General features: G+C 48.1%; 1 protein-coding gene across 1 annotated transcript in view; it reads left to right on the top strand.

The window, feature by feature from the left end:
* Nucleotides 1-13,996, top strand: part of RNF17 (ring finger protein 17) — a 1,084,608-nt gene extending 1,070,612 nt beyond the window's left edge. Inside the window, exon 37 of the mRNA XM_029603155.1 lies at nt 13,755-13,996. The gene's annotated coding sequence lies outside the window, so the exon portion shown is untranslated. The remainder of the gene's footprint in view (nt 1-13,754) is intronic.
* The last annotated feature ends 546 nt before the right edge of the window (nt 13,997-14,542 follow it).

The following is a 14,542-nucleotide window of genomic DNA, read 5'->3' on the forward strand; positions in this document are numbered from 1 at the left end:
GAAGTAGAGATTGTGGAAGGGAGAGGGTGAAGGTGTTGTGTTGGGGTGAAATGATCATGATTTATGTTTTGGCTGTATTGAGTGCAAGGTTGAGGCTGGTGAGTAGATTTTTGATTGCAATGAGAGAGGTTTCCCAAGTTTTAAGGGATTTTGGTAAGGAGTCGGTAATAGAGATGAGGATTTGTACGTCGTCCGCATATAAGAAGTGCGGGAGACCAATTTCAAAGAGGAGATGGCAGAGTGGCAGTAGGTAGATGTTGAAGAGAGTAGAGGATAATGTGGGACGCTTTGAGATAGGTCGATTGCTTTAGATTCACTGTTATCTATTCTAACTTTGTATTGTCTGTTAAGGTAGGATTCGAACCAGCGTAGCAGGATTCCTGAAATGCCGATTTCAGTGAGTCTGTCGAGTAGGATGTTGTGGTTAATGGGGTCAAAGGCAGATGATATATCTAGTAATGCCAGGATGTATGAATGGCCTTTGTCCAGACCTTTGAGGAGAAAATCTATAAGGGCAATCAGGAGGGTTTCTGTACTGAAGTACTTATGGAAGCCAAATTGTGATGGGAAGAGAATATTATGTTTTTCTAGATAGTCAGTTAGTTGGAGATTGACTACTTTATCGAGAATTTTAGATAGGAAGGGTAAGTTAGAGATAGGGCGATAGTTAGCAAGTTCTGAGGGGGTCAAGATTTGGTTTCTTTAGGATAGGTTTGACTATGGCTTGTTTTAGTGGGGTTGGAACAGTTCCAAGAGAGATTGAAAGGTTGATGATGTTGGCTAGAGGTTGGGATATTATGTTAGGTATGGACAGGAGGGATTTGGTGGGATTGTGTCTGATGGGTGTGATGAGGGTTTCATTTTCTTTAAAAGTAATTCAATTTCGGTGGAGGCAGTGGTCTCAAACGCATTTAGAGTGGCATGTGGGTTTTTTTGAAGGGCTTTAGAGTGAATGGGGGCTTTTGAAAAACGTCACGAGTTTAGATATTTTGTCGTGAAAAAATTGTGCTAAGTCTTCACATTTTGTTTTGGCATCCTTGTTAGGTATGGGTGCGGGGGAAGTTTTGGTTAGATCTGAGACATATGAGAATAGGGCTCTGGCGTTAAATTGTAGGTTGTGGATTCTCTGAGCGTAGAATTCTCGTTTAATTTTAAGGATGGTCTCACAATATACGTGTAGGGAAGATTTGTATTTGTAAGTTGTGTAGGAGAGGCATCTTTGCGCCATTTCTTTTCCTGGCTTCTTAGGTCTCGCTTCATCGTTTTTAATTCTGGAGTGTACCAGGGGGTTTTTTTGTGTTGTGTGAAGGGTTTAGTTCTTTGGTATGTAACGGGCAGATTTTGTCAGCAATGTTACTAGTGAGGTGATTCCAAGATGAAAGCGCGGATTCGGCATCAGTTAGGTCCAGTTTATCAAGATCATTGGAAAGGGCTGTGATTAGGTCGTCTGTGGTACATGGCTTTCTGAAGTGGATGGTATTCTTATTTACACGTGGGAGGGTGGCTGTGTTTTTTAAAGAGAGATTTGTTCTAATGAGGGAGTGGTCAGACCAGGGTACAGGGGTGCAGGCAGGGGCGTCTGAGAGGATTAGAGAATTTTTATGAAGATTAAATCTAGGGAGTGACCTGCTTTGTGTGTGGGGCTTGCTATTATTTGCTTGAAGCCCATTGCATTGAGTGAAGCCAGGAGTGCATCGCAAGTAGGTGAGAGTGGTACGGTGTCTACATGGAGATTGAAATCCCCAAGAATGATAGCAGGAGAGTCCATTGTTATATTTTCAGCTATAAATTCAATAAGAAGAGATGAGTTTCTGTCAAGGAGACCTAGGGGGTGTAGACTAAGCATATTTGGAGTTGTGGAGATTTAAAGAGGCCAATTTCAAAATTGGGTGCAGTGCTGACAGTTTGGGAAATCAGTTTAAGGTGGTTTTTTTGCTGCAAGTAGGAGACCTCCACCTCTCTACTTGAGTCAAGTTATGGAGAAGATGTCATATGTGTCAGTAGGGAGTTGGTTCAAAAGTACTGTGTCCGTTCCTTTAAGCCAAGTCTCGATTATGGAGGATATCGTTGAGTATAGGGGGGTTTTTGACAATGGATTGGGAATTGAGAATAATGGTGAAAGCAGTGAGGCTAGTGAATTGTGTAAGCGGGGTTAACATGATTGGTAGTAAAGATCTGGTGTGAGCGCTAGAGTGGGTAAAATGGGGTATGTTGCATTTGGGATAGTAGTGTTTGAGTGTCTGTATTGTGTGTATCAGCATGATTAGTTTAAAATTGGTGTGTCTGTTGGAAGGATATTGATTATTGAGGGTGGGTGTATGATGCAAGGGCGAGAGGGTTGAGGTAACTGTATATGAGAGTGGGATGTGATGTGTGATGATGATTTGGGGAGGGGAAAACTGAATGCTAAACAATAAAGCGATGGTTTCAGGGGGTAGGGAGGTAAGGAGGGGGGAGGGGTTGCGAGGTTTCAGGAATGGCGATAAGGTTTGAAGCTTGTAGAGTGGGCCAATACTTAAAGGGCGGTCGGGTTGCCGGTTGTGATCTAGCGGTGTGGGCAGGTCTCCGAAGTGGTCGTGTCAGAGGGGTGGTCGCAGTGGCAAGAGGGGGCTTCTGACCCCGATGGGTCTACGCCGGCTGCGTGGAGCGTTGGTAGGCTTTGGCAGGGAAGGCAGGTAGGAAGGGCTTGCCTGGAGAGAGGGCTGGTCCGGTGCGACCTTTAGGCGAGCTGTCCCTTGACGCTTCTTTGTTGATCTGGGAGCAGCACAAAGGGGCACACTAAGGTGCAGTCCCCTTAGTCGTGCTCCTTCGGCGCACAGCACCTACGGCTCACCGGGGCTGGATTTAAGGTGCCTCGGCACGACTTTGACATCAGTGGAGGGAGGAGACGGACGCGGCGTGCTGAGGTGGGCAGAGACCAGGGGGCGGGCCTGGGCGGAACTCGGTGCGACTTCCAATGGTGGTGAGGGGGAGCAGAGGCCGATCGGTAGCTTCAGATGAGCTCTGAAGAGGTCTCCGGCGTGGAGGGCACGCGGGTAATTAAGCCTTCATTGCTAGATACAGTAGTAATAACCGGACCATTCTGCATCAACAAGCAACACTGAATTAGCCATAATATGTGGGTTACATCATCCAACAGCACTGTACCTCTCTACCCCACCCCCCACCCCCAGCAGCTCAGATATGTACCTCTGTCTAATCTTTATTATTTTAGGCCTCTTAAGCCACCTTTTTCAAGTGTGTTTTTTCTGCATCATCAGCCCCTCAACAACACTTTTCAATACTTTAAAAAAAAAAAAAAAAAAAAAAAAAAAAAAGCCAAAAGAACATGCCAGGTCCCACAAAGCCAATTATTGGTGGCTTCAAAGACTGCAGATGTAAGATGTCTTGGCCATCAGAAATCAACATCTGTTACAAGCGTATGGGTCCCTACCATAACTACACCAGCTGTGGCTACATGTCTCCCAGACACAGAGGAATATACCCTACAAAATGGCAGAGTTACAGAACCGGCAAAGTTCCTCTTTATTGTTGGGTAGTGAGTTGAATAAGAGTTCCTCTTCCAAGGCTATACTCCCAACTCGTGATGCAGTCTGGAGTTTGAGTGGATTGGAGAAACATCAAATTTCAGACCATTCCAGGGATTCAACTAATAAGTGAGTTTGGGATTCCTATGTGCTACAGGCGTAGGACCCCAATGCACTAGCTGGAGACAAGGTCTCTGTCTCTTCAGCAAAGCACAAGAGTACTAGATTGACACATTCAAAATACAAAGAACCAGTGCTGTTGGCAACATTGGGGCACCAGTGTCATCAATGCAGTTTGCACAGAAGGGCCTGATATGAGTGCATCAATTCTTCTCTGCAATATCTATGCTTTTCCTGATGCAGGAGCAGATGATGTCCTTGGTACCATCAATGCACATCCTGAATGTGTCCCCCAGAGGGGGACACATTCCAAACTCCCTCATCCTTCATTGTGAGATCCTGTAACTTGAACCTACAACACCCATCTGCTCCATTCGTCTACCAATTTCCACAGTGATGCAGGCTTGGATGATCCATTCCAGAACTTCTCCATTGAATTCAGATGAGACATCTAAGTGATAACCCTATACTGGTTTTAGAAGATCTCTTAACCAGCACCAATCCAGGGGTTGACTGGTTTGCTATTATTTTATTGTGCTTTATATCTGTTATTGCTTACTTTGTTTCTATTGTATTGTTTTCATGAATTTATTTTTATGTATGTTTTATTATGTAAACTGAAGAACAAATGACAGTATAATATATATCAAAATATTTGAAAGAGCATGTATGATTTTTTACTTATATTGTGTGATTTTATTATGTAAACTGTCAATGTCATAGTCTGGAATTGTACTTGATATGAGGGCTTGGGAACCTGTCTGCTAGTGTGCACCTCGAGTCTCCCTCCCCCTCACCTATCAGGGCGGGCAGTGCTACAGATAGTTCTTCCTATTACCACCTATACACATACAGTCCAAATAGTTCAAGAAAGACCATGTATTTTATCCACAGAATTAATCTTTTATTTGTCAGACTTTTGCAGGAATAACATTTAGAAGAAAATACAGTCCATGCCTTTAAGGTCCTGGCTTCTTAGCATCAGTTTATACTAAAGAAATATCTGTCATTAGTGGCTATAAACATGCCATAAACCTTAGTCTGCATAAGTATTAATACAGGTACTAACTGACTAGCCCCACCAAGTTTTAGGAGATTCCCTTCTGTTTACCTTTAGAGCAGTCTCTGGCTGGAAATCTCAGGGATCATCTCGAGGGAAAGTCTTGCTTCCTTGGTTCTGGTACTGGCTCGGCTAAGGGGAAGTGTCCATTCTGGGCCAAACCTGACTCTGTGGCAAGCTTCCAGATATGGTAGGGCTTTCCCCTCTCTCCAGACTCCTGATCCTCTCCTTCTTAGTCACAGGTGTATAGGCATGGGATACCTTTGTGTCGTCAGCTGTCCTCCCCTGGATACTCCCGGTCCTCTTATAATAGTCAGCTGATGAATATGTATAAAGTTCATGCATAGTCATGCAGCATGCGGATGGTCTCGTGTCTGCAGCTCAGGTCACTGCCCTCCCTCTTCTCCATGGGGGTCACTGCTCCTGTCACGTCTTGACCAGTGCTGTTTTGCCAAGTCAGCAATTTTCTTCCTTTCAGATGCTCCCCCTTTGTCCATAGGGGAATCATGGCCCCTCCCCGATGAACTATCCTTGGACAGTATCCTTGGATAGGCTGTCTTAGGTATTAAGATTTTCTCCTTGCTGCCTTGGTTGTCCAACTCTACTTACTTGTATTTAGAAAGGAGTTTATCGCAAACAAGCTGATCTTGATAAGCTGGTTAGCATTGTTTAGGCTGGTCAAAGGTCTTATCTTGTTTGTTTCTACTGAGACAGTCTTGGCTGGAACATACATGCCATCATTCATCTTTAACAGTCTGTGTCCCTCTGGAGTCCATGTTCATAATTTTGTTGCTTCTAGTGATAAAATATCAGGTATCTCTCTACAAATTGATGGTATACAAATACTTGTAAATATAAATATATACCTATAGATTATATGATGGAGCTGATGAAAAGTTTCTTTACCTCCCTAGCTGCCAGGGAGCTATGGAATCAGCCCTGCCTCACATTGACTGTACTTATAGAGGAGTCCATCCACTTCCACCCAAGTGCAAGAGCACTCTCCTGTGCTCCTTACGTTCAAGGTTAGTTCTTGGGCATTGGATCCGTGCCTTGCATTGGAAGGAACCTCTCAGTTATCAAAGGACCCACCAGAAGGCACCCTTTCAGAGAAGTCTCCACTACATTCACCCCTGTCTTCATTAGGATCTTGGGTGAGGGTTCTTTCATTGATGGATTCATAGGGTTCTATGGATGTTCCTTCAGACCTATAAGATTTTGCATACTGGGTCAGATCCAAAGGTCCATCAAGCCCATTATCCTGTTTCCAACAGTGGCCAGGCCAGGTCCAAAGTACCTAGAAGGATTCCAAAAGATTGATAAATTCCATGCTGCTTATCCAAGAATTAAGAAGTGGATCTTCTGGTGGAGATGAATGCTACAAGATCTTACCAGACCTTGTAGCATTCATTTCCACCAGAAGATCTCTCCTATTTAAATTCATCCATAAGCTGACGAAGACCATCAGGGTCCATGTATGAAGGGACAAGGATCCTTATAAGGAGGTGTTTGATATTCTCTATGGAGCCAGCAGCCCTCCCAGTTAATCAAATTTTGTGGGACCTACAAATAAGAATGTTTGAAAATTCAGCCACTTGTCTGCTCTGGCAAAAAAGCTGATTTCAAATATAGAATACAACAAGCAATGGGTTTTGGGATGGTCCATCTTGCACAGAAGTTGGAATGTACCTTGATGAAAGCAAATAAACAAAAGATTTTCTGGGAAGGATCTGAGGCTTCTGGATTCCTTTGAGACATTAGTCCAAAGCTTGACACTTAATGCCTGCAATGCTAACCACCAGTTTTATTTGGTGCAATACCTACTTGATTCTACATGAGGCCTGTCCAGGAATCTCTCAATGAGAAGCACAAAGCGTTTTGTAAAAGTATTCCTGGATGCAGGAGAATGCAAGCAGAATCTCATTGGTTCCATCTATGAATCTTTCCATATGGCAGCTTGTGGTTCGGTCACTGCTTTTGGAGCCTGAATGGCATGTTTGCAGGCTAGTTGCTTAAGAGAGGATGTCCACTACAAATTAGCAGACTTCTAGAGAGAACCCTTTCAAAGTCCAGGTTAGGGAAACTGATGCAAATGAAGGAACAGCATGAAATGCTGCAATCATTAGCAATCACCACTGACAAGCCCTTTTCTCAGAAGCATGGTTTCTTCTCTTATAAGCGGGCATACTTGCAACAGTGACTTCCAGCTAGAAGATGCCCAAGGGAGTGGTGTCAACCAAACCTGTCCCAGCAGCCCCAGGCAAAGATGGGGATCCAATTTTTGATGGAGATGAGGCTTCCCTCCCCCAATTCCTCTGATGGGAGGGGAGGATCCAACAGTTTCTCTCCACATGGAAGGAGATCACCAGAGACCAGTAGATGCTAAAGATTGTAGAGTGTGCATACCACTTCCAATTCTCCCATCTAGCAATGCAGCACAACTGTTCAGCTTCTAATTCGGATCCATCTCACTCAGCCCAACTCTGTCTCGAAGAGGACACACTTCTTCACCAATAGGCAATAGAGCAGGCCTCTTTTCGGAACGTTTTAGAGAGATTTACTCTCAGTATTTCTTCTGGGATTAGGTCTGTGCTGTTTGTCAAGAAAGTGAGTGCTGTGGGGAAAAAGTTAATTCTTTTGTACTGGAGGGGGGAAGAAGGCTCCTTCATTCTGGCACTGGAGGAACCTGCTTCACACCATGATGCAGATGGATAATATGTTATCACATGTCTTGTTTAAGCATTGGAAAAGATTTCTGTCTCATTGGGAATGTTTCATTCAGACTCTACCACATCGCTTTCATAATTTAATTTTGAATGCTTGAGTACCATGATTTTTTTTGTTATGATTTTCTTTGAAAGCTGGTGTAATTATGATTTCCTAGCGTGTAGCAGATGGACTCATTACAAATGGGTATAGTGTGCTCGTGCTAGCAGTTGGAGAAGGATCTGACGTCAGCACGGGTATATATACCCCCGCAGGAAGTGCAGCAACTCAGTAATTTTCCGTCTCCAAAGCAGTTTGGAGCTACCTTACGCTCGCTGAGCGTTTTTCCAAATTATAACGACTAAATTCTTCGCAGAAATCCTACCTGAAGACGAGCCCCGCACTCCTGCGGTGATACCCTTGGGACCCTCCCCCAGTTGAGTTTCCCGAGGTGATTTCCGTGGTCCCTCGGAGGTGAGTGCCTCGGTCCGCTGACCGGATCGCGGCAGGGACCTAGCCCCCGAGTATGAAGGGCTCGGGCGCGGCATAGAGGCAGCCTCGGTCCCAGTGAGGACTTGGCCCCCGAGCGAGACGACGTTCGGGCACAGCTTAGAGGCAGCAGGTGCACTTCCTCGAGCGCGGCGGTGACAGTAATCACCCTCTCCCCCCGCAGCCGGAGACCGCCCGGGTCGCAGCCGGGAAGCGCCGAAGATCAGGTAAGGTGTACATCTTTACTTTACTGGTCTCCGAAGAGCGAGGATTAGCAGGTCTGCCTACGTGGCAGCCCGCCAAGGAGGTCGCCATTTTGTTTGCTCGCCAGCCTTAGTTCGCCGCCTCGTTCTAAGCGGGGCGACGGGCGCGTATGTTAGGCGCCCGAAAAGATTTGGGCGCCCATTGCTTGTGATACGCGCACGTTGATAGCATAGGCGCACATTGATACGCACACGCTGATACGCGCCCATTGATAGGCGCACATTGATAGACGCGCATGCTGATACGCGCACGTTCACAGGCGCACATTACTACGTGTAGGCGCACGTTGAAAGGCGCTCATTGATAGGAGCTCAGACGCGATGGAGCGTAAGAGAGCCCATGTGGCCGCAGAGCCGGCACCTCCAGACTCAGGCATAAGAGCTCTAGGCCTCTGCTCAGCATGCCACCTCAGAGCCACACAGAGCGAGGAAACAGACTCCCTATGTGCCCAATGTGAGGAGGCCCTGGGAGTTCCAGGCCAGGGCCGGTCTCAGCCCAGTTTGACTGCCAGTTCCTCAGGGAACACCCTGAACCTAGCAGGCCGCGGTTAGCAGCCAGGGAACCCCACAGACCTGGTGCCCCTACGGCTGGAACCTGCTTCGCTCTCCTGGGTGGAATTATTTAAGGGGATTCATGCCTTCGTCAAGATGCAGTCTGATCCCCGACTGGACCCATACATACCGGATGACCCTGCCCCGGGACCATCAAGACCTACGCATGGCCACCCGGAAGCCCCACTTATGGGGACTCGGATTATTCTGAGGAAGATGGCGAGCCCCCCGAGGAGGGAGAACTCCCCTCGGGGATAGAACCATATTGAACCATGAGACGCTTCTTTCCTAAGGGAGGATCTTCCAGACCTGGTCTCTCAATGCCTGTCGGAGCTGGCTATCCCGGGCCAGGGCACCCCAGGGGAACCTAGAATGAACCCCCTGCTAGAGGGCCTGCGTCCAACGGCTCACCATTTTCCCCTCCTACAAGCAGCACAGCAGTTAATCGATCTGGAGTGGAATGCACCAGACGCTTCCTTCAAAGGGGGTCGGGCTTTGTCTAGCATGTACCCCCTAGACCCGGCAACCAAGGAGCTGCTGGCGTGCCCGATGGTAGACGCCATAGTTAGTGCAATTGTGAAGCGCACCACCATTCCGGTGGAGGGAGGGGCGGCCCTCAAGGATGCACATGACCGGCGCATGGACGCCATTCTGAAACAAGCTTTTGAGGTGGCCGCCATGTCCCTACGAATTGCGACCTGCTGCACCGTGGTGACGTGCTCCTGCTTATCACAAGCCAGGAACAACACCCCGGGAGAAGACATGGAAGCAGCCCTCTCATTCCTCACTGACGTTGCCTCCGACCTAGTTCGTACAGCAGCCAAGGGAGTTTCATCCTCAGTGGCAGCCAGAAGACACCTCTGGCTACGTAATTGGTCGGCCGACTCCTCCTCCAAGACTCGCCTCACGAGAATGCCCTTTAAGGGATCCCTCCTGTTCGGCAGCGACCTCGAGAAACTGGCTATAAAATGGGGCGCATCTCCATTACCCCGTCTACCGGAAGACAGGTCCAGGAGGACCCAGCGCCCTTTTCCTAGACCATCCAGAGGTAGAAGCTCTCAACGCTTCAATCCTTACAGGACTCGCTACAAAGCACCTCGTTCTCAGATCAGGAACCAGTCCTTTCGGACCAGGCACAACAAGAGGGGAACCGGCTCGGGGTCGGGTCCCGGCTGCACCCCACAATGAGAATCAGCCAACCCATCTGGTGGAAGAAGCCATAGGGGGCAGGCTAACCCTATTTTACCGCAGGTGGGTCGAGATTACTTCGGACCAGTGGGTCCTCGCCATTGTCCGGGAAGGGTATTAACTGGACTTCCTTCATATCCCTCCGGACAAGTTTGTGGAATCGCCTTGTCCGCCCATCAAGAGGGCGACGCTGGCAGCTACCTTGGAGAGACTCCTGTCCCTAAAAGCCATAATCCCAGTGCCTGCATGGGACATAAATTCTGGGCATTACTCCATTTATTTCATTATCCCCAAGAAGGGGGGCATCTTCAGACCCGTCCTGGACCTCAAGTCGGTCAACCGGCACTTAAGGGTCCCAGGATTTCGCATGGAAACTCTGCGGTCCGTCCGAAGTGCAATACAGCCAGGGGAGTATCTCACATCCCTGGATCTCTGAGGCCTATTTGCATATCCCAATTCATCGGGATCACCAGCGTTACTTACGCTTCAAAGTCCTGGATCAGCACTTTCAGTTCCGGGCTCTACCCTTCGGGTTAGCCACCGCGCCACGGACCTTTACCAAGGTAATAGTAGTGGTGGCGGCGTCACTCAGGAAGGAAGGCATTCTCGTCCATCCCTACCTAGACGATTGGCTGATCAGGGCAAAGTCACTGGAGGAGAGCCACCGGGCAACCAACAGAGTTATATCTCTTCTGGAAAGCCTAGGATTGGTAGTCAACATAAACAAGAGTTCCCTACAGCCTTTGCAGTCGCTGGAATACCTAGGTGTCCGATTCGACACCCAGGAAGACAAGATCAGCCTGACCTCCAAGAGGAAATCAAAACTCCGGGATTGCTTGCAGAATCTGCTGAGCACCAATTGACCCACAGCTTGGGATTACCTACAGGTCCTCGGCCTAATGGCCTCCACTCTGGAAGTGATACCATGGGCATGGGCTCATATGAGACCGTTACAGTGCGCCCTCCTATCTCGGTGGCGCCCACGATTACAGAACTACACCATGCATCTACCTCTACCGGCCAGAGTACGGTATCAGTTACGGTGGTGGCTGCAGCCCGGCCACATGAGCCGGGGGTCAAGGATGTCCTCCCCAACCTGGACCCTGCTCACTATAGATGCCAGCCTGAGTGGCTGGGGAGCACACTGCGAAGAGCTAACCGCCCAGGGGCGGTGGAACAGAGAAGAGTCGGGGTGGAACATCAACAGACTAGAGGCACGGGCAGTCAGGTTAGCCTGCCTGCGATTTGCCCACAGACTCCGAAACAGAGCAGTCAGAGTGATGTCGGACAACGCCACCACGGTGGCATACATCAACCGACAGGGCGGAACCAGAAGCCGACAGGTATCCTTAGAAATAGCCCCCCTGATGGCTTGGGCGGAAGCAAATCTCCAGGACATCTCCGCCGTCCACATTGCCGGGAAGGACACAACCACGGCAGACTTCCTCAGCAGAGAAAGCCTAAACCCGGGGGAATGGCAGCTGTCGCCCACGGCCTTCCAGATGATTGTGGATCAGTGGGGGACCCCGGGCATGGACCTACTAGCGGACAGGTCCAAAGCTCAAGTACCCAGATACTTCAGTCGCAGGCGAGATCCTCTATCCCACGGGATCGACGCCCTGGTGCAGCCATGGCCTCCGGGGATCCTGCTATATGCCTTCCCCCCATGGCCCCTGCTGGGTGCCATTATACACAAGATTCAGCGGCAAAGAGGCCTAGTTCTTCTGGTGGCCCCGGATTGGCCAAGAAGATCCTGGTACGCAGACATGAGAAGAGTACTGGCGGGGGATCCTCTACCCCTGCCCCCTCACAGAGACCTGCTGCGACAAGGTCCCATCCTCCACGAGAATCCAGCTCAATTCTCTCTTACGGTCTGGCCATTGAGAGGGCTAGACTGAAGAAAAGGGGATACTCGGGGCCGGTAATAGACACACTCCTCCGAGCACGCAAGTTCTCCACATCACTAACTTATATAAGGATCTGGAGAGTATTTGAAGCCTGGTGCGAAACTCGCAGCACCAATCCGCATGCCGCCAAAAGCCCCATCATTCTGGATTTCCTGCAAGATGGACTTCAGAAGGGTCTGTCCCTCAGTTCAATCAAGGTTCAGGTGACAGCGCTCTCCTGCTACGGCCCCAGGAGCGCCGGCAATAGCATTGCCACACACCCAGACGTTTCACGTTTCTTGAAAGGAGTCAAACACATTCGCCCGCCACTGAAGTGGCCAGTGCCCCTGTGGAATCTCAACCTAGTCTTGGAATTCCTAGCGGGACCCGCCTTCAGACCCCTCTGAGGCCTGTCCCCTCCGTTTGTTAACCTTGAAGATGGTGTTCTTGCTGGCCATATGCTCAGCACGCCGCATCTCCGAGCTACAAGCGCTGTCCTGCCGCGATCCGTTTCTCAGAATCACTCCAGGGGCTATCCATATTCGCACGGTTCCTTCCTTCTTACCCAAAGTAGTCTCACACTTCCACCTCAACCAAACCATATCCTTGCCAACCACGGAAGGTTTGAAGAAGTCAGAAGAAGGTCGAAGACTGCGCCATCGACATCGGCAGGTTGCTGTCCAGATACCTGGAAATGTCGGAAGTAGTACGAAAGATGGACCACCTGTTCGTCCTTCACAGTGGGAAGAAGCAAGGAGAAGCAGCCTCACGGGCGACTATTGCTCGCTGGATCAAGGACGTTATCAAGGCGGCCTACGTAGAAGCGGGAAAACCACCACCTCTACGGGTCAAGGCTCACTCTACCAGAGCGCAGGCGGCCACCTGGGCAGAAGCTAGGATGCTGTCGCCAGCAGAGATATGTAAAGCGGCAACTTGGTCCTCCCTCCATACCTTCTCCAGATTCTACTGTCTGGACGTCCAGGCTAGGGAGGTCACAGCATTTGCGAGGGCAATCCTAAACAGACCTCGGGCAGCCTCCCCCCCAGTCCGGGAGTAGCTTTTGTACATCCCATTTGTAATGAGTCCATCTGCTACATGCTAGGAAATGTAGAGATTACTTACCTGATAATCTCGTTTTCCTTAGTGTATGCAGATGGACTCAGCATCCCGCCCGGCTGCCGGTATACATGGGGATGCACCGACTCACGGTAAGCCATGCTTTCTTATATAGGGCATCCACCCTGCCAGGTGTCGACGCCTTCCGGTTGAGAACACTGGCGGTCTCCAGCTACTATCAATCGGTCAGGGTAATCCTGTTCATTTAATTGATTGGTCAGTCACACATATATCCATAAAGCTTTTGCAAGGAAGATTACTGAGTTGCTGCACTTTCTGTGGGGGTATATGTACCCGTGCTGACGTCAGATCTGTCTCCAACTGCTAGAACGAGCACACTATACCCATTTGTAATGAGTCCATCTGCATACACACTAAGGAAAACGAGATTATCAGGTAAGTAATCTCTACATTTCTTTCATTTTGACTGGGTGGGGGTGGGGTGCTCAGGAAGGTGGATTGTTATGCTGTTTGTAGGATGTGCTGTTTTGGAAAGTGTTAACCTTTTCATTGCTCGGGGTGCATCAGTGTCTATGCACTCTGAGAATTGTTATTTTTTGATCAATAAAAATAGTTTGAACATAGAACTTAGAATAAGCTCCTTCACGCAACAGAGTTCATGTAACCTATCAGTATGATGCTATTCAAATGCTATCTTTGAAAAAAGTTGCTGGTAAGCAGTTACATGCTCCTTAAAATAAAACACTGAATACAATTTAATCTATAAATCCACATGATTCAGTTTATGCATTACTATAATTAGGTTCCAGATTGCTACTTCATCTTGAATATCAAATGATGTTTTTTGTTTTAATATTTACAATAGTTTTTTGTTTTTTGTTTGCAGGTACATGCAGGTCATCCGTGAAGAAAAAGTTACATATTTGCTTTAGAACCTTTATTCTGGTTTGTTTTCACTAGTTCCTTGTTTAATGTGTACAGCCTAAATTCAAAATTTGTATGGTGGATGCTATCAGAGGTGAATTTTTTGTTTACAATGTGAGCGGTTTAAATCAACATACAGAAAAAAAGGTTAAAAAAATGTATGCTTTGAGTGACTTTGTTTTAATTAAAATATATCATACACAATCTGTTCCATTTTAGTTTCTTATTTCAGTGCCTCTTTGCGTTGAAAATAAAATGGATGGAGAGTTAGTGAATCCAAATGTTCCATTTTGTCTTTAAAAAGGAAGATCCTAATTTTAAATGGAAAGTATTACCTTGGATACAACTTAAGAACATAAATTGCCATACTGGGTCAGACCAAGGGTCAATGAAGCCCAGCATCCTGTTTCCAACAGTAATCAATCCAGGCTACAAGTACCTGGCAAGTACCCAAACACTAAGTAGATTCCATGCTAGTAATAGCAGTGGCTATTCCCAAAGAGGCAGATTTTTAAACCGCGTGCATGTTATAAAAACCAGGGTCAGCGCGCACAAGGGGGTGCACACTTGTGAACCTTGCGCGCGCCGAGCCCTAGGGGAGTCCCGATGGCTTTCCCCATTCCCTCCAAGGCCGCTCTGAAATTGGAGCGGACTCGGAGGGAGCTTTTCTTCCGCTCCCCCCAACCTTCCCTTCCCCCCCCCACCTTATTTCAAGTATTTACGCCTGCCTCGTGCGCCATCCCCGGGCAC

This window comes from Rhinatrema bivittatum, chromosome 5 (genome assembly GCF_901001135.1).
Source record: "Rhinatrema bivittatum chromosome 5, aRhiBiv1.1, whole genome shotgun sequence".
Classification (NCBI taxonomy): Eukaryota; Metazoa; Chordata; class Amphibia; order Gymnophiona; family Rhinatrematidae; genus Rhinatrema; species Rhinatrema bivittatum.